This window comes from Ursus americanus, chromosome 4 (genome assembly GCF_024610735.1).
Source record: "Ursus americanus isolate L20-20 chromosome 4, mUrsAme1.1.p, whole genome shotgun sequence".
NCBI classification, from domain to species: domain Eukaryota; kingdom Metazoa; phylum Chordata; class Mammalia; order Carnivora; family Ursidae; genus Ursus; species Ursus americanus.
In genome coordinates, this window is record NC_142130.1 from 48,902,102 (window position 1) to 48,923,204 (window position 21,103).

A 21,103-nucleotide genomic window follows, 5' to 3' on the forward strand; every position below is an offset into this window, starting at 1 on the left:
AAACATTTTCTTATTTTTTCCCCAGTGAGGTTGGTGGGAAGTTGTTTACCATCACATTATCTGTTCTTCTAAGTGTGTGTGTGTGTGTGTGTGTGTGTGTGTGTGTGTGTGTGAGTTGTATGTGTGGTGGTGGTGGTGGTGGTGGTAGAACTGGGGGAGAAAGAGATGGATTTAATGGCTTGGGCCAATTCTTCAAGCATGGCTAAGTAGGGTCTTCAAACTCTTCTGATAAGTGCCTGCCATTGGTTTCTCTACTGGAAGGTAAAGTAGACAGGTCAAAAGTGGAGAGGCTGTGAGCAGCAAATCACACATTTGGCCTTTGCAATTCAAAATTGAGGTAACTTAGTAAAGGAAGTTTGTTTGCCTATTCAAAGATAATGTGTATCCAGAGGGAAGATTACTTTTGTAGGGTTGTGGATTTTTCAGTTTTGTTTTTATTTTGTTTTTATTTATTTATTTTTTATTTTTTTTAAAGATTTTATTTATTTATTTGACAGAGAGACAGCCAGTGAGAGAGGGAACACAAGCAGGGGGAGTGGGAGAGGAAGAAGCAGGCTCCCAGCAGAGGAGCCTGATGTGGGGCTCGATCCCAGATCGCCGGGATCATGCCCTGAGCCGAAGGCAGATGCTTAACGACTGTGCTACCCAGGCGCCCCTCAGTTTTGTTTTTAAATTTAATATTCAAAATAACATTTAAACCAATATCACAAATGGGACATACAATATATATTTACCAGAAATTTCTAGTTATATTACCTTACTATTTTATGGATGAATGATAGTTTACTGGTTTCAGAATATGTTAAAGTCATTTAGAAAATGCTTTCATTTTCTTTTCCTTAAAGTTAATATCTCCTCTGCATGCTATTTACCTTGTGTTATCCTCTTCCTAACCTTCATTCCGATTTATAGCTTATCCTTATGCATATTCTTGCTCAAGCACTCTACCTAAAGAGTATTCCAGAAGGAAAGTAATATAAGCATCTTAAACAAATTTCTGTATAGAACTGGTGGGGAGGAGAAATGGGCCAATGAAGGGAGTCTGTTAGGGGTTGGATTATTTGCATTTAAATGTCTTCTTTTTATCAGTATAGCATTTATAGTATTATCTTGCAGTGTAATTATTTTCACTTAAGAATTCATGATTTTTGTTTTCCAAATGGCATTAAATTGTAAGCATCACTGCATAACATTTTTATCTTTGGTTAGCATTGCAAGAGGGCTGAGAAAGCGTTATTTGTGCTTGCCCATCTCTAACGCACTGAGTTAAGAACTGCACCATCAGAAAAAAAAAAAAAAAAGAAACGAAAATGTTAAATGATCTTCCTCTCTCCGTTTTTCCAGAGACCCAAGGCTTGAAGCATTCTAAACAATACTATTACCACCCACTACCCAGTCTCAGGGCCTGTCTCCTGCTTACAGGGATCAGGCTCAATAACCCGCATGCTAAATAATGTCCATCCCCTCAGACAGCCGCTCACAGGATCCCTTCCTGAGTCTCTACAATAGACAATGAAAACTCTGATGCATGGTGCAGGAACTGGGGAGCTGGCAAAATGGCCAGGATTCCTCTGATGCTGTTTTCACTCTGATTTCATAATTTTCTCAAGTTAATAAGAGAACAGAACTACCATTTGGAGTTGGAATTAAGGAAATGAAGTGAGCTCCCAGTGTTCCCTGGTAAACTTCCCTCTGCCCCCAGGTGGATTTGAATGGGTCTCAAATATGGAGTTTGACTGGTTTCATAATGCTGATCAAACAAAGTTTTAATTTTGTTTGATAAATGAAAGCTCTACTGCGAGCCAGTACAGATGTAGGAATTGAAATTGACTCTGCTTAAATAAATAATTTTTTCAAAATGTTCTGAGTTTATCTAGGATTCTCTGGGGACCTTATTTTAGTCTTTGGTTGGCAGTAAGATCAGCTTAACTGATGCACTTAGCTTTTCTCTTTAATATCTTTTCTACAGAAAGTCTTTTCCAGGTGAATTGATTGCTTTGTAATGCCCTTATTAGCAGGTTACCTTACAAAACATTACATTTGTCTTATAAATGCTACTTCTTGTATGTCCCTTTGTAGACATTAATAATTTTCCTGACTTATCATCAGATTGACATGAATTTGAATTATTTTCCTGGTACAGATCTTCCTTGACTTATAACGGGGTTACATCTTGATAAACCCACCTTACGTTGAAAAGATCGTAAGTCAAAAATACACTCGGCGCACCTAACTTACTGAATATCATAGCTTAGCTTAGCCTACCTTAAGTGTGCTCAAAACACCTACATTTGCCTACAGTTGGCCAAAGATCTAACACAAAGACTATTTCATTAAAAAAAAAGATGTCGAATATCCCATGTTAAATGAATATCATACCGAAAGTGAAAAACTGAATGGTTGCATGGTACAGAATGGTTGTAAATGTATTGGTTGTTTACCCTCATGATTGTGTGGTTGAGTAGGGCCTGCAGCTGCTGCCACTGCCCAGCGTCACCAGAGAGAATTGGACAGAATGTTGCTGGCCTGGGAAAGAACAAAATTCAAAATTAAAAGTACAGTTCCTACTAAATGCATATTGCTTTCACGCTATCGCTAAGTTGAAAAACTGTTAAGAAGAACCATCGTAAGTCAGGAACCATCTGCCATGGGAATTGATCCACACACTTTTGCCAGTATATCATGCATCCACACATTTTCCAGAATGGATGAGCTACACAGTGTGATTTTTAAAGATATCCTACAAACCTAATGCCACATATAATCCTACCCAACCTAGTGCTAGCAATTCCACCAACATATATTCTTTTGTTTTTTTGGTATTATCCAAATTTAAAATCCCTGTTTAAAATAAGGTTATTTCTTTAATATTGTCTGCCAACTACACTTCAATAAAAGAATAAAGTAAGTAAATACATACATACAGACAGACAGGCACACATACACATAAAACGTATCTCTGGGAGGCACAACATCTTAAACTACCACAAATAATATTTTAGAAGAGATTGTATGGTAATATTATATGGAAAGGTCCATGTAGTCCCTAAAAGGTAGACCTGAAGAGAGAAGTCAACTGTTTGTTATGGGAGGAAAGACTGAAGAGAATGAATATAAAACTATCAAAGGCACATACATTGTGCATGTATAATTTCATGTACACTTTTCTTCTGGTCCTCTTGCAATAAAATGAGAACACCCATTTGGGATGTTCTGGGTGAATCAAAATGAGTGGGGTGTGTGTGGGTGTGTGTGTGTGTGGTGAATCTGTTTCTATATATGTCCCCACCTGTTTCTTGACCTCTCTAACTGCTAATCTATTCTTTTCTATAATTTGTCCTTTCAGGAATATTATGTAGATGAAATCATGCAGTATGTACACTTTGGGGGATTGTTTTTTCTCACTCAGCATAATTCTCTAGGGATTCATCTAAATTTTTGTGTGTATCTATAGTTCATTTTTATCGCTTAGTAGTATCCCATGGTATGAATGTATCAGAGTTTCTTTAACCATTTACCTGTTAAAGGTCATCTGAATTGTTTTTAGTTTTTGGCTAATATGAATAAAACTACTACAAAATTCGTGTACAGGTTTTTGCATGACATTAAGTCTTCATTTCTCTAAGAATATGACAGAGGGCAGTTACTAGAATATGATAGTTACAGGTTTAGTTTTTAAGAAACTGAGAAGCTTTTCTAGAGTGGATTCCCACAAGCAACGTATAAGGAATCCAGTTTCTCCACATTTTTGCCAGCATTTAATGTTGCCAAATATTTTATTTTGGCCATTCTGATGGGTGTATATTGATATCTCATTGTGGTTTTAATCACATTTTCCTGATTTCTAAGTCATTTAACATTGCTTCATATGCTTATTTTCCATCTACATATCATCTTCAGTGAATTTTTTTTCCTCAGCTCATTTTCTAATTGGATTGTTTATATTTTTACTTGGTATTGATGTATAATTTCTGTATATTGCTGATTTCTATTTGCCAATATTTTAAGATATTTACATTTATATTCATAAGGGATATTATTCTCTCATTTTCTTTGATTATATTGCCTTTTTCTGCTTTTGGTATGAGGGTAATACCAACCTCATAAAATCAATTGAGAAGTCTTTTTTCTTCTATTTTCTACAAACAAAGCTCTTCTAGTCCTCTGGCAATAGATCAAAACATTCATGTGTAAATTTTCGAATGTTCATCCCTGGGTGAGTCAAGGTGTACTCTGTGTGTGTGTGTGTGTGTGTGTGTGTGTGTGTGTGCATGTGCGTGCGTGCACGGGTGCACATAGTGAACCTATTGCTGAATATGACCTCATAGGATTATACAATAAGCTTCTGATAGCTTGAAGCACTTCTAAAGTATCTCTTGAGAATAGGTAAGTTATTGTATGTAAATTCTTACTACATGACTAGAAAGAAAGAAGGGTGAAAATTATTATTAATTTTTAGTAATAGAGAATTGTTCCATAACAAGTTCTATAATGTAGCTCTTTTTTATCAAAACACTTCACAGAAATATCCAAATTGTTTTGAAATTATCTAACCAGACAAAAATAGGGCAGGATAAGGTAGCATAAAGAATAAGCATAAGGAACGTGTAAGCATATGAAATGGTATTGCCTGATTTTGCCTACAATTGGCACTGGAATTTTGACTGCAATGGTCAAGTAAGATCCACCTAAGCTAGATTTCTTATGTAACATCTGGATGGGTTTTTATAATTTAAAATGTCATAAGGAAGACAATGAAATAATTAGTTTATGATAAGTTAAACTACACTTTGGAATATGAACATTAAACACTGTGATTCTCCCAGTACAGTCTATTAAAAGTTATTACAAAAAAGATAATACAAATATACATAGTTCTTATGGTAATCTCCAATTTCTTCCTAGCTAAGAAATTGATGAAAGCCTTTAGACTAGTATGGACTTTTCTCTTCCCTGCGTTATTCAGATTCTTTTCATACTTTAATGATATCCCATAGCATAGTGTTCCTTTTTGTTTTATTCTGAGATGTTTGTTTGTATTAGATTTTTTGGTTATTTCTCATGAACCTATTCATATATTCTTGGTCGTTAATATAATTATGTACTAAATCTTTGTACAATATAAGATGCTAAAGATGTTTTGTATTCTTCTAACATACTCTGAATCAACCTTCCTAGAGTATATTCCACAGAACCCTATTCTCATGAAATATTCTACACCCATCACAAGAAAAAAATATTTTAAAAATTGAATACTAAACTTAGTATTGAGCTAGGCATTAGGGATATAAGGTAAAAAGGAGGCTTTCTTGTTTGGATAAAATAAAAATTCCTAGGTTATAATTCCTAGGCATTTTTCTGGTGATAGGACTAAAAGAATTATTTTAATTTTTCTATATTTATTTATTTATTTATCTTTAGTAATCTCTATACCAGACGTGGGGCTCGACCTCATGACCCTGAAATCAAGAGTCACATGTTTTATCTGACTGAACCAGCCAGACACCCCTAAAAGATTTTACATTTTAAGCGTATTTTCTTCTCAAATACATATTGAATGGTCTGGGGAACATAATGTGAGATTGTGAAGATTAAAATTTGTAATATATAATTATGATAAAAATGAGAAAAAAACATTGAAAGTATATTCTTCCCTAGCTTGGTCAATTACCAGCTTGGTCTACCTCCATGGCTTACCAAACAGGAGGAAGAAGGTTAGAGTACTAAAAAAGGGCTAGCTGGCAGCAAATACTACTTGTATAAATAATGGTTACCCTAAGAATTTCCTTTTATGTTCATTGTTTGACACAAGATAGGTGACTTTTCAACATTATCTATTAGAGTTGAGGATTAGAGGATCGTTGAATTGATTCTTCAAGAAATTAAGTGAATCTTCAAGCCTAGCAATTCCAAGTAGCTAAATATTGAAGAAAAAGGAAAAAAGCTCATGAGTGATGTGGTAGAACAAAGTTGACTTGGCAAGCTGGCATATGAATTTATTTTAAATGCTTCATTTCCTACAATTCCTTTGAATAAATTTGTAACTTGCTACGAAGAATAACATCTAGGGCCATCTGAGGAGTTATGGAAGGTAATTTTCTGTTAAGTGACTGGTGAGCTGAGATCTAAAGTATGAGGAGGAGTTAACTGGGCTAAAGAGTGGTGGGGCAGGAACCCTGCAAAGCCCTTGAGGGAGCTGAAGCATATATTTAAGGACCTGAAATAAAACAGTGTGGCTGAAGCATAGACTGAGGTAAGGTCTTGATGTGAGATGAGATTAGAGAAGTGAGCAAGAACAAGATGATGCAGCCTTGAAAAACAAGTTAAAATTTTATTCTAATCATAAGAACAATGGGAAGGCATTTCTAAATTTTGAGGGATGGTGGTGGTGGTATTTATTCATTGAAAAAATCATTCTAGCAGTCATCAGGAGGAAGCAAGGTGGCAGGGAGGCCAGTTAGGATATGAATTGTATCGGTGAGGTTAAGATCTTCTGGTGGCTTGTACTTTGGTGATGACATCTGAAATGGAAAGGAGTGGGTAGTTCTTGGAGATATTGAGTAGTTAAAATTGACAGGATGACTGGTGGTACCATTCATGAGAAAGAGACACTGGAAGAGGACCAGCTGTTAACAGAACTGTAATCATATTTGAGATTGCTTAGCCAAAGAGCAGAGAGAGAACAGCAAGTATCCTGCAACCAAGTATTAAGAAATTCTGACATTAATGTCTAGGCGGCAGAGAATAAGCCTGCAGAAGAAACTCAGATGGAGTACCTGAAGTTGAAAGAGGCATCGGGAATGGAATATTTCAGAAGCTCAGGGGAGAAGTGTGCTCAACTGCTGGAAGGCTATTTGGTTTCGTAATATGAGATCATCTATGACTTTAGCAAGACATCTTTCATACAGAGAAGAGAAAATCTGGACGAGAGTAGAATGAGGAATGACTATTAAGTGAAGAAACTGAAACTGAAATTTAGAGAACTCATTTGAGATGTTAAGCACTGAAAAGAAGGCAAAAACTAGGGCAGTATGGGTATAAGATTCAGACTCACCTTTTATCATAAACCTGTTCCTTGTTGTCTGATGAGGTACTCATCTTGTAGATTTTTTTTTCTTTTGAGTATTACCACTACTTCCAATCTAATTTCTAAAGAGGAAAAAATTATCTTCTAAGTTTTCTATGTCAGTCTGGGTACTTGCTGATGAACCCAGTAGTGCATAACTTTAATTAACATTATCATTTTTCTTAAGTGATTCAATCACAGTATGTTAATACCATTTATATAATGTATTTTAATTTAATTCTATGCCATTAACTGGGAAATGTACCAACTTACCAATAACCTATTTGTCCTAGAAAAGGACCAAGATACTGATTGTGTTTACCTATAAAATAATTTGGTTCATTATGACTCAGGGTCACAGAGTAATTGTGAATCTACATTAAAAAGGTGTAAATGGTTCTGAGTCTTTTCTGTTATTAACCTCAGAGTTAGTGAATATTCTTGAATAGAGATATTTGCATTGTTCTGTGATTTGTATGCTGCAGTACTATAATAAAAACTTTTCTTTTTCTTTCATTTCCAGAGAAAGTTAGTACATTTATATTTTCTCTGATTAAAATATTATCTCATTTGGAATACAAATTAAATAATTCAACATTAGAGCAAAAGGGGAGATCAAATGTTTTGGCTGGAAATCTGTAAGAATTTAATATAGTGCTTCAGTAATTAACATATTTTGAAATAAGATCTCAAAGTTCATTACAATTGTTATTTGATTTTTCAGGGATTATGAAAAGAAGCATACACTTGAGAGGGGAGAAAACGTACTTGCTAACTTTGGCTACCATGAAAATTCACATAGTAATTTCACATATTTGAAACAAAGACTAGCCTTGTTCTTTGTGAATCAAAATGGCAGATGGATTTGAGCTGCAGAAATGGTCATGTTCACTAAATAAGCTGAAAGTGGTTTTAGAAAATATGAATTTTCATGTATCTATCAAACTGTCATTTATTGTGCAGAGATTGGTGTGAGTTCCTGATATACCATACTAAGTAACACAAGCTTGCTGGCTTCAAGGAGTTCATAGTCAAGAAAAGAAGTAGTCTTGGGTTTAACAAAATATGTCATGAGCTGAAATAATAAAGTGGATGTGAAGAAAGTGTTCAAATATTTGTGTGGCAGGCAGGATTCTAAGATGGCCTTCACTATCTCCAGTCATTAATTCCAAGATGGCCTCCTGTATGCCAGGTATTTAATCAAGCACTAATTTAGGAGCTATTGTGAAGGTATTTCATAGATGCAATTAAGAACCCAAACTGGTTGACTTTATGAAAGGAATCTATCTTTGGTGAGCCTGACTTAAGCAGGTGAGCACTTACAAGGGACTGAGCTCCCCCAGGAAGGAGAGGTTCAAAGCACTAGGAGGATTTAACACAATTGCTGGCATGAAGTTGGAGAGAGCCAAATGGCAAGGAATGAAGGTGTCCTCTAGGAACTAAAAGCAGCCCCTGCTAACACACAGCAAGGAAATAGGGTGCTCAGTCCTCCAATTTCAAAGAATTGAATTCTATCACTGAGAAGAATAAACTTGGAAGCAGATTTTCCCTCTGGAGCCTCCAAATGAGGATTCAGACTGGCTGATACCATGATTTCAATCCTGTGATTCCTTGAGCTCAGAATCCAATTGTGTCATGTCAGGTTTCTGACTTGCAGAACTGTAGAGTGTGGATAGGGAGAAAAGGGACCCTCATGCACCATTGGTGGGAATGTAAGTTGGTGCAGCCACTATGAAGAGTATGGAGGTTCCTCAAAAAATTTAAAAAATAGAACTACCATGTGATCCAGCAGTCCTACTTCTGGGTATAAATCCAAAGGAAATGAAATCACTGCCCTGAAGAGATATGCACTCCAAAGTTCTTTGCAGCATTTTTTGAGGTAACTAATAACATGGAAACCTAAGTGTCCATCAACAGATTAATGAATAAGGAAAGTGTGGTACATACACACACATATATACACAATGGAATATTATTCATCTTAAAAAAAAAGACAGAAATCCTGCAATTTGCAACAACGTGGGTGAATCTTGAGGTCTTGCTAAGTGAAAAAAAGTCAGACAGAGAAAGATAAATACTTTATGATTTCATTTATATGTGGCATCTAAAAACACCAAATTTGCAGAAAAGAGAGTAGATTGGTGGTTGCCAGGGGCAAGGACTAGAATTTAGAGTGGAAGTCAGGGCTGTAATCTAGTCACATATGGATTCTTAAATCTTTCCTGTATCAAACAGAAAGACTACTAACTCTTAGGAAACAGAGATTTTGTGTTTAGTTCCCTTTAACCTACATTAATATTGTAATATGGTGTGCCTGGGTATCCTGTTGGCAATCTAAAACATATGGGGGCACTTGGGTGGCTCAGGTGGTTAAGCATCTGACTCAATTTTGGAGCAGGTCATTATCTTGGGGTAGTGAGATCGAGCCCCATATTGGGCTCTGCTCTGGTCGTAGAGCCTGCTTATGATTCTCTCTCTCTCCCGTTCCCTCTGCCCCTCCTCACCCTGCTCTCTCACCCTTTCTATAAATGAATGAATGAATGAATGAATGAATGAATGAATGAATGAATAAATAAATAAATAAAATATATGGAGAGAGCCACCATTAAAATTGGGTTTTATCAGTGTAATGCTTTGGATTTTATCAATGTAAAAACAAAATAATCAATAGCCATATGTATAGTTTTCTGTGTGTAATATTTCAGCCAGATAACTCTAGAGAAATTGGGAAATGTGTCATAATTTCTTTTTGCTGAGATTGCTCAAATTCTCATGATGGCAACTTCCCTAGAAATTTGAAGATGAAATAATTTGAAGGAGCATCATATTATGCACCTAAAGAATTTCCACGTGGCTAATTAATTCAAATTCTGAAATCAGAAAGACATATTTGATTCTTGGGTCTGTCATATTTTAGCTGCAGGATCTTGCATTTCTCTTTGGTAAAATAGAAACAGTAAGGCATTTCACAAAAGGTGTACTGAGTGCAATAAATTAGAAACTTTTGTGGAAATTACCTAGCAAAATGCTAGGCCCAGGAGAATTTCAGTCAATATTAGTTTACTTCTTTCTTCAATATTCAAAGAAAAAAATGAAAGCATGGATTGGAATTTCCAGATCCTATGATCTTCCTTAAAATTTCACACAGCAACAGCTGATACAGACAGGATTTGATTTTCAATCACAGCCACTAGCTTCCCACATGTGTGGGGAATTGCCTTGCTGTTTGGAATGTTGCATAGACCTTTGCTATTTCACATATCACTTTAGTTTGCCTGGAGGAAAAAATTAAACAAAAAACCCATAAAATCGCACCTCCAGGAACTAGAAGATCAGACTAATTCTCTCCATGACGTAGGGAGAAATCATGAGAGCTCACTACATTCCAAGAAAGCAATGAATTTATTCTTTTGTTTTATTTTGTTTTTAAGAACAGAATGAGTCTTGCTTTTCAAGAAATCCTTTCAAACTTTTGAAATATCTTTCTGTGTTATTATGTAGGCTTTCTAATAGCAAATCTCCTTCTTTTTCCTTTTTTTCCCTTTCTTTTCACCATGCATGATAGTGGATGAGCTATGGAGTTAAGCAGACCTGACTGAAATCCTGTCTGGTCAATTGCTCTCTTACCTTGGGAAAGTTACCTCACCTCTCTGCGACTCAGTTTCTTTATATGTGAATTGAACATAATACTTTATAATACAGTTGTAAGGATTAAATGAGGTAAAATATGAATATTTTTTTGCACAGTGTCTGGCATCAATAAAATGTTCAATAAATATTGGTGACAGTTCATAGCTAGTATTATCAGGTAGGGGAAACACATGTAGTAATGCCTACGGAAGTTCACACAAGACTGAGCACCCTGCAATTTTTTAAAGAGTTGTACTGATGGAATTGTGAGAATCTCAAGGTTCAAATCTAGTCAGAGTCCCACTACAGGACTCTAAGCAGGGGTATTTGGACCTGAAATAAAAAACCAGAGACATGAGGATATAGACATGGAAGAATACTGGTCAAGATAATCTAAAGGAAAGGGATGATGTTCAGTGGAAGAAAATGGATTTGTTTAATATATTCTTACAAATGTGTTACCCTAAGGAGACTAGAAGTTGTCTCTAAAACACTCACAGATACTCATAATCCCTCTGTCCAATTTACCACACTGCCAGCCATTCTCAAGAAGGTGATAGACCTGAAGTATATTCAGTATCTCCTTACTTCTTCCACCCAAAAATCCAAAAGAAAAGGCAAAAATTAAAAAATTACGCAAAATTATTTTTTAATGATTTTTATTTATTTATTTATTTGACAGAGAGAGACAGTAAGAGAGGGAAGACAAGCAGGGGGAGTGGGAGAGGGAGAAGCAGGCTTCCCACTGAGCAGGGAGCCCGACGCGGGGCTTGATCCCAGGACCCCGGAATCATGACCTGAGCCCAAGGCAGATCCTAATGACTGAGCCATCCGGGTGCCCCCCAAATTGCACATAATTCTTAATCAAAAATTAAAGATAACTTTTAGAAAGTTATCATTTCCTTCACTGCTTTGAAGGATCACTGTGAGAAGCAAAGGGTGAAAGGACCCCTAACATCGATTCTTCTCTACATGTAATAGACACATTTACCCAGTTGCTACAGACACTTATAAATTGGCTTTTGCCTTACTCTAGGCTTTCTTTTCATCCTTCTACTAACCCTTTCTCAGCATCTACCTTTATATCTGCTCTTTCTTGACGCTGTGCTTTAACTTCCCTGTCTCTTGCTGTACCATTGTCTCCTTCAATAGCAGATATCACATACTCTACTGCCAGGCTCAGACCCTGCACACTCCCTTAAGAGACTGTGTTCAGAAGTTGACCTTCGGCTCTATGCACAAGTTCACTCTGCTGGCTCTACCTCTGGGACAGTACCTTGGCTGCCCACTAACAATCACTAATTCAACCCAACCCCTTTGGCTAGGGAAGGGCCGTGAAAAAGAAACAGAAAATTGCTCTCTCTCTATGTCCATGGTTAAATAGAGGCATGCTTTTTGCCAAGAATCAGTTTCAGTGCTTTGGTATCCACACTGAAGAGCTGTTTGAGCTGAATATATGCCTGAAATAATACTGTACTCTTTCTAACCAGCTGGCCAGAAGGTTTATCTTTCTTGCCTATCACAGTGGGAATCATTCCAAGTCTCAGGACTCTGAGCTCCACAGGGTACAGCACTGGGAATATGTTTCTCATGGGGCTCAAATCTTGACCTTAGGACATACGCACAAAGGTATAGGTGGGAGAGGCGGGAGCAGCTTCCAGGTGGATCACTGGTTCTTGAGTAGTAGCTCACATACTAGAAATGGTACAGGCCATCCTGATGACAGAATGCCTGGGTCACACTGACGCTGTCTATGTCAGACTGCCTGTGGCTCTTAAATTTCAACAGCATTAGGGAGGAAGGTAACAGAGGATGCTCAGCTCAATAAGAGTTTCCCTGCCAAAAGTGCACTAAAGTTTCTATTATAAATGAAGGAGAGTTTAAAGATAGAGTTAAGGAAGACAATTCTGGGTGCCTAAAAGGCCCTCCTTCCTTTCAGGCTTAGATTGGGCCTCCTCATCTGACAAATAGAGTCTTTCTCACATCTTCATTAAAGTCCCAGGATCCTCTGGAATTGAATCACATCCCAGTTAACCATTAACTGGTGTGAGATATTGATCAAACAACGTCACTCTTGACTTCTAGTTTGCCATTTTGTAAAATGAAGTGTTCTCTTTCAATCTAAAAGTATGTGATGATACTCAGCCTTAAAATATCAGTAAGAACTAAATTATTCTTATCTTTCAAGTTGAAATATATGGATCTATTCAGCAGAGTGAGTGGTTCTATTCTGCTGAAGAGAATTGGGCATCTCTGACTTGGGGTGCTCTGCAAAAGCATTTTATGCATCAGCTACTGCCAAACTTTTCTGATTCAACATACTAAGTCATGAAGCACATTCCCATTAGTAACAGTGGCTCACCATAATATTGACCTCATAGGAGTTGGAAAGGTCACATATCAAATGGAGAGAGGGCTATGTGTGGGTTGAGCATTCCTCATGTAATTCTGTTCTGTCCTTTTCGCGCCATGTTGAAAATCGCTATTATAGATAGAATTTGCCTATTGAGCAGGCTTGGAAAAGTGTCAAAGGAAAGAACTTCCAAGTGATCAGAACAGACCCTGTCTAACAGAATCAAAGATAAATCTACTTCAGAATGCAGGCTGAGTGTGTATTCTCGAATAAAGTCAGTAGATATCTTCTGGCACATCAGAAGACTAAGATAACAATAATTAACCAAAGACAGGAGAATGTAGATGAGAAAGACTTTGATTTTTAAATTTTGTTAACTTTTTGAATTAATTACAAAGTTAATAATACTTAATTTAACAAATTAAATCATATAAGAATGTGTAAAAAAAAAAAAACTTAGTAGGCTTCCCTTATACTTCTCTTCAATCTACCTCACAGAAGAAAATACAGTGTGGGATGTAGATATCCGCATCATTCTATATTTTGTTCAAACATACAGAGTTGGTTTTGACAAAGATAGGATAATATCCCAATATATTTATTTCAGCTTGTTTTTGTGATTAAAAATATCATGGCTTTGATGGCTTCACGAATTCTACCAAATATTTAAAAAGAGCTAATACATATTCTACTCAAACTATTTCAAAAAATAAAAGAAGGAAAATTTCCAAATTCATTCTATGATCCAAGCAGTACCAAAACCAGATAAAGACACCACAGAAAAAGAGAACTGCAGGCCCAAATCCCTGATGAACATAGGTGCAAAAATACTAGCAAATAAAATCTAATAGTACATGAAAAAAATCATTCACCATGATCAAGTGAGATTTATTCCCAGTATGGAAGGGTGGTTCAGTATTCACAAATCAATCAGTGTGATACATCACATCAGTAAAAGAAAGGATCATTTCAAGGGACACAGAAAAAGCATTTGACAAAATATAACATCCATTCATGATAAAAGCCCTCAACAAAGTAAGTTTAGAGGGGACATACCTCAAGACAATAAAGGCCATATATGAAAAATTCACAGCTAGCATCATCCTAAAGGGAGAAAAATGGAGACCTTCTCTCTAAGGTCAGGAACAAGACAGGATGTCCACTCTCACCACTTTTATTCGATATAGTACTGGACGTCCTAGCCACAGCAATCAGAGAACAAAAACAGAGAAAGAGCATCCAAATTAGTAAGGAAGAAATGAAACTTTCACTTTTTAACATGATATGATCTATAGAAAACCTGAAAGAATCTACCAAAAAACTGCTAGAACTGATAAACGAATTCAGTAAATTTGCAGGATACAAAATCAATGTGCAGAAATCCATTGCATTTCTATACATAAAATAAGGAGGCAGCAGAAAGAGAAATTAAAAAAAAAAAAGGTCCCATTTACAATTGCACCAAAAATAATAAGCTATCTAGGTATGAACGTAACCAAAGTAGTGAAAGACCTGTACTCTGAAAACCATAAAACACTGATGAAAGACATTGAAGATGACATAAAGAAATGCAAAGACCATCCCATGCTCATGGATTAAAAGAACAAATATTGTGAAAATGTCTATACTACCCAAATCAATCTACACATTTAATGCAATCCTTATCAAAATACCAACAGTATTTTTCACAGAACTAGAAAAAATAATCCTAAAATTTGTATAGAACCACAAGAGACCCCAAATAGCCAAAGCAGCGCAGTGGCTTTGAAATAGAAAAGCAAAGCTGGAGGCATCACAATTCTGGACTTTGAGCTATATTACAAAGCTGTAGTCATCAAGAAAGTATGGTACTGGCACAAGAATAAACACATAAGTCAATAAAATGGAATAGAAAACCCAGAAATAAACCCACACTTACATGGTCGATTAATCTTCAGCAAAGCAGGAAAGAATATCCAATGGGGAAAAAAATGGGAAAAAAGACAGTCTCTTCAACAAATGGTGTTGGGAAAACTGATCAGCTACATGCCAAAAAAAAAAAAAAGAAACCAGACCACTTTCTTAAACCATACACAAAAATAATCTCGATATGAATTAAAGATCTAAATGTAAGATCTGGAAACCATAAAAATCCTGGAAGAGAGCACAGGCAGTAATATCTCTGACATTGGCCTTAGCAACTTTTTTCTAGATATGTCTGCTGAGGCAAGGGAAAGAAGAGCAAAACTAAACTGTCGGGATCACATCAAACTAAAAATCTTCTGCACAGCAAAGGGAACAATCATCAAAACTAAAAGGCAACCTACAGAATGGGAGAAGATATTTGCAATGACATATCCAATAAAGGGTTAGTATTCAAAAAATATAAAGACCTTATAAAACACAACACCCAAAGAATAAAAATAATCCAATTAAAAATAGTCAGAAGGCATGAAAAGACATTTCTCCAAAGAAAACATCCAGATGGCCAACAGGTACATGAAAAGATGCTCAACATTATTCAATATCAGAGAAATGCAAATCAAAACTACGATGAGATATCACTTCACACCTGTCACAGTGGCTAAAATCAAAAGCATAAGAAACAACAGGTGTTGGCAAAGATGTGGAAAAAAAGGAACCCTCGTGCACTGTTGCTGTGAATGCGAACTGGTGAAGCCACTCTGGAATGCCAGTACCATACTTCCACACTGTTGTATGGAAGTTCCTCGAAAAGTTAAAAATAGAACTACCCTATGATCCAGTAATCACAATACTGGTTATATACTCAAAATAATTCAAAAACACTAATTGAAAGGGATACATGCACCCCTATTTTTATGGCAACATTATTTACAATAGTCAAATTATGGAAATAGCTCATATTTCCATCAATAGATGATTGGATAAAGAAGATGTGGTATATATATGCAGTGGAATATTATTCAGCCATAAAAGAATGAAATTTTGCCATTTGCAATTGCATGGCTAGAGCTGGAGAGTATAATGCTAAGTGAAATAGTTAGAGAAAGACAAATACCATATGATCTCACTCATGTGTGGAATTTAAGAAACAAAGGAGCAAAGGGGAAAAAAAGAGAGACAAATCAAGAAATAGACTCTTCATTATAGAGAACAAACTGATGCTAACCAGAGGGGAGGTAGATGGGGGATGGGTGAAATAGGTTATGGGATTAAAGAGGGCATTTGTGATGAGCACCTGGTGATGTATGGAAGTGCTGAATCACTATATTGTACACCTGAAACTAATATAACACACTGTATGTCAACTGTACTGGAACTAAAATAAAAAAATTTTCAAGTGTTTAAAAATAGCATGGCTTTCCTTTCAGCTTAATATATGGTTACATACAGATTGAGATAGGATGGAGGTAGAGATAGAGAGGTAGAGAGAGATGAGGAAAACAGAGATTATGGAACACATTATTTGGTAAACAATTCCCTATTTATTAACATTTAGGCTTTTTCAGTTTTTTGACATAAAAAAAAATCACTTAAAGAAATATCCTTTTATTGGTCCTGTGTCCTTATAAGGTGGTGGTGGTTGTTTTTCTCTTTATGGGTTAGAGTCCTAAAAGTGGTATATCTGTGTTAGAGGGCATGATAGTTTAAATTTTAACTTAAATAGTGCCAGAATTCTTTCCAAAAAAGCTGACCTGTAGTCTCACTGGTGGTGCATGAGAGGAACCATTTCACCTCCCAGCAATGGATGTAAAGATTTTTCTAGTTTTTGTTTACTGTAAGAGTGAAAATGGCAACAGCATTGTTCCTGACCTGTGGCCTTTAGTCATTTGCAATTATTTTTTTTCTAAATTACCTGTTTGCGTCCATTTTTACAAGTAGCTTATTCTGTCCATTTTAATTTGTGAGAAATTTTTATATATTGACCATATTTCTCATTTGTCTAAATTATTTATAATTATTTGAGAACTGAATTTTTTAAACTTTGAATAATAAAGCTTTCCATATGTCTACTTATATTTCATAGTCCTGGTATTTTTCCTTAGTTAAATTATATTGAAAATCATCTTCATATGCAATGAGTATTCACATAAGTTTGACTATTCACAATCTTAGCATCTATAAATATGAGGACCCTGTTATCCATTACGTGCTTATACAAGTTTATAACAGAAGTTTGAACAAAAATTTGATTTTCTTCTTCTTTTTTTTTTTTTAGGGGGATGCAGAGGGAGAAAGAGAGAGAGAATTTTAAGCAGATTGCATGCCCAGCACAGAGCCTGACATGAAATGGGGCTTGATCTCACAACCCTGGGAACATGACTTGAGCCAAAATCAAGACTGGGCCTCTTAACCAACTGAGCCACCTAGGTGCCCCTGATGTTTTTCTTCTTAACATCACATGTAATGTATTAAAAACAGTTTCAAAGCACTAATATTATATCCAAGATAAAAATTAGTGAATGATTCATTCTCAGGTAGTTTCTCTATCATGACTGTTTAATCAGAAGAATATTCAATCAAGGGTACTTTCCTTTCCATTTCCACTATCATTTTATTTTAATGCTCTATTTTAATTGAAGTTTCATCCCTCCCTACCCTATTCTTCCTTTCTTCCATCCTTCCTTCCCTCACTTTCTTCTTTCCTTCTTAACAGTGTTATTCTATTTAAATAGGCTAGTCAAATTTCAGCTTTTTTCTTTCCTTCATTTTTTCTGTCTTTAATTTTATAATTCACATAATAAACATGCTTTGAAAAGTAAAAGTATCTAAGAATATATATTCTTCTATCCTCACAGAAAAAGGGCTATTGAAAAGATGGATAAGTGACAAAGACTATAAAATCTCTTAAACACATTTGAGACACATAGATCAACTTGATGATACTTCATTTCATTGTTTTCAAAATGCACGAGTTGAAGCAGGAGATATTATTTCAGGGAAAAGAAAGAAGATTAATGAGAGCAACAGCAATGATGAATTACATGTGCCTGTGATTGAGTCTGTTTGCAAGGAAGTCCAGATCATATCGATCTAATGAAGAAATATTTAAAAAGAATTCAAGGACCTGCTTTAAAAACATGAATTTTTCAAAATTTTGTTCCACTAAATTTATTTTAGATTCTCATTATTTTTAACTTACCAGCAGTTAAACTATAAAATATTGGATACTCTTTCTCTTGACACATTTTGATGACCTTGATAGAGGAATGATGTTTATTATTATATTATTCAAAAAAGGAGAGATTTTTCACACAGAGAGACTTCCATCAGATTCTTAGGTATTTATCATGACGGCAGAATGGCTCTAAAGATGTCATTATCATAGAACAAGACACTTAGTGTGATAGATAAAAAGAAATAGAAAGATATCTCAATTAAAGTCAGGGAATGAATCTAGAAAAAGTTGATCCCCTATACTATTGGCTGTCACAGCAAAGACACCAACACAATCTAATGACATCTATAGTGAGAAGGTGAAGGGGGTAACTCTGCATTGCCACATTTGCCACCCGACAAAATTTAGTATCGCTTGTAAAATTTTGCAGACGTTTAGACAGGGGTTGTGATCATCTTTCTTTTCCATGTGAAATATTCACTGTAATGATGTTTATCATTATTGTTGACATCGATTGAACATTTACTGTGTGTGTAGCATATGATGAATACATGAGACTTTCCAACCTTTTTTCATACCAAGGTCACTGAATAGAATTCTGACTCCATTCATTTTATAAGGAGGAGGGGTCTGTTAGAATTTCCGTGTTCTAACACTGCCTCAGACTCATAGGAAGATGGCATGTACACCTTTCGGCTGGTGTAGTGACCAGATGCTGTAATCTTTGATTAATTTTGCTCCAGAAACTTATGATGACTGGTACTTTGCAATAGTAATGGTTGTTGTTTTTTTTTTTCATTTTAATAAAGATAAGAGTAATTCTCAGCAGTCTTCCTTAGTGCCACCAATGTTGTATAACGTGGGCATCATGAAAAAAAAATGAAAAAGAAAAGCATAGAGGAGAAGCATAAGGAAGAGACTCATTTGAATTTTCTTGAAATTGCACCTGCTGTTCCACTTAGTATCAACACAAGTGTGTCCCAAGAAGTGGATACAGATAAGTCTAAAATATTCAATCCCGGCTGGTACAACCCATTAAAAGATTGAGACAGTAGTTTCAAGGATTGACCAATGATAAAGAGCTAACTGCATGGTTAGGGATAGCAGGCAGGGTGATGCCTTTCTTGAAAACCTGGAAAAAAATTGAAAAATTAATTGAAATTTATAGAGATATTTACTAATCAACAGTTAAAGGATTCTACTGTACATACAACACCATAGATATAGATATCTATATACACCCATATCTATCTGTATGTATATATTTATCCTATCTCTTCTATGCATCTTGTCTACTTATATCTATAGATGTATCTATGCATCCCATACATCCTATGTGTGTGCCTCTCCCTCTCTATTACCCTCTCCCTCTCCTTCTGTCTCTCTCATCTCTCTCTCTCTCTCATCTATCTATCCACCTATCTCTGTCATCTCTCTCTCTCTCTCTCTCTCTCTCTCTCTCTCTCTCTCTGGAGAGAGAATGTATGTAATTTAAAACCCATACTCCCTTCTAACCTGGCCTTATATAGAAAGTGACAACATTGTATATTTCTTAAATTTAGCCTCAATTCAGTAACTTTATATGGCTGATAAGTTGCAACTTTTGAATATCATGAAGACAGATGACAGAGCTCTATCATGCTATTTTGGAAAGAATATAACCTAAGAGGCAATGCCATAGACATAGAATTATTATACTGTTCTGTGCAAGTGATAAGTCTCCTTCTGTAATTCTAACATGTATTTGGATTTATCACAGCTCGAGGGCCCATTTTTAGACTTGAAGCTGGTTCTTTCTTTTCCATTCCATATTGACTTTTATCTTAGCTTGAAGGAGAATTATAATTTCGATGAAATATTATTACTTGCACAGTTGTAACTTATATAAATAATACCTATAACCCCCTGTGCAAAATCTTTCCCATACTTGTGACAAGCTTAATGGCAATAGTTATTTAGCTATATAGCTGAGCCCAATTTTCTATATATGGAAATATTGACTACATGAAGTGATATTATGCAAAAATCATTACAGAGTTGAAAATAAAACTTTTTTTTTTACTTTTAAGTTTGAAATACTTTTAGCTTACAGAAAAGTTTCAAAAATGGTACAGAGTCACTGTATACTTTACTTTAGCTTTCCCTAATGCTGACATCTTGTATGACCATACATAGTATAATGATCAAAATCAGGAAATTGACATTATTGCTATTAACTAAATACAGACCTTATTCAAATTTCACACATTTTTTCATTAATATCTTATTTTTTCTGGTCCATTATCCTGTCCGGGATTCCACATTTTATTTACTTTTGTCTCCTTCATCTCCTCCAATGTGACAGTTCCTCAGTGTTTCCTGTCTTTAATGACCTTAATACTTTTGAAGAGTACTAGCCAGTTATTTATTTATTTTTAATTTGGGTTTGTTTTTTCATGATTCAATTGAGGTCATGTATATTGGCAAAAATATCAGAGAAATTATGAGCCCTTCTCAGTGCCTCTTATTGGGAGGTGCATGATGCTGATATGTCATTACTGGTGGTATTCACCTTCATCACTTGGTTAAGGTCATTTCTACCATATGACCCCATCGTAAAGTTATATTGGATATTATAATTATGTTATAAATGATATCATTACTAATTTTTTTGTTGTTCAAATAGTTCTAGCTCTGGCAATTTAGAGTTTCTCTCAACATGCCCCGTCTTTTATCTTTTTCAGCAATCCCTTATTTTCTGGCACCACAAGATAGTTCAAGCTTCTTGAATTTTTTTGACCCAGTCCTGGAATTACTCCAAGGAACCCTGGTTTCCATTATTGGAGAATGGGAATTAGTAACCATCATCTCAGCACTAGGAGCACTCCTAACTACAGAGGTTTCCTAATGGATGCTCCCCACAGAAAGGTGGTAAATGTATGTATATGTACTAACCCATGTGCACATGCCCATCAACATTTAATACTCGACCTCA

The 21,103-nt window shown here is 35.6% G+C and overlaps 1 long non-coding RNA gene across 1 annotated transcript in view; it reads left to right on the plus strand.

The window, feature by feature from the left end:
• The window catches only part of LOC123784091 (uncharacterized), a 784,838-nt gene that overhangs the window by 675,628 nt on the left and 88,107 nt on the right, over nt 1–21,103 (plus strand). Inside the window, exons 10-11 of the long non-coding RNA XR_015724218.1 lie at nt 17,230–17,414; nt 20,853–21,045. This is a non-coding gene — a long non-coding RNA (uncharacterized LOC123784091). The remainder of the gene's footprint in view (nt 1–17,229; nt 17,415–20,852; nt 21,046–21,103) is intronic.